Below are 534 nucleotides of genomic sequence, written 5' to 3'. Positions count from 1 at the left end.
CGTAAGAAGCTTCCCACCTTCCGAATATTTTTTCAATTGACTTCTGCTTTGTTAACCATACTTTGTGATAACTTATGGTATAATTAAACTTTGATTGAACCTCAGTAATGACAGATTTCACCTTTACGGATGGGTCAGCCTCCACCAATGGCTGAATTGCTTCTGCAATTGTGATGGAATCTAACTTTGAATGGTCTTGAGAAATACTGGATCTAATGCAAGTGTGACTTCCATTATATCTTCTTATCTCCCAACAATACTTCCTCTGGATCATGCTAACCCTAATCAGCCAATCACAACTAGTGTTATACTATGTACATTTGACATAGAATGTTTGGAGTTCCGATTCACACACCCGGTAGTCTACGCATCTACAAATAACATAATCTTTAACTGCCGCAATCACAGCTTCCCGAAAATTGAATTCCATTCCCACGATAAATTCACCGTCTGTCACAACAGGAAACTCCGCGACAACAACACCATGACCTAAACTTAGAAGTGTACTTATACAAAAATAAGCACGTAGTTTAA

This window comes from Arachis ipaensis, chromosome B07, assembly GCF_000816755.2.
Source record: "Arachis ipaensis cultivar K30076 chromosome B07, Araip1.1, whole genome shotgun sequence".
NCBI lineage: Eukaryota > Viridiplantae > Streptophyta > Magnoliopsida > Fabales > Fabaceae > Arachis > Arachis ipaensis.
Note: the sequence above shows the minus strand (reverse complement) of the source record.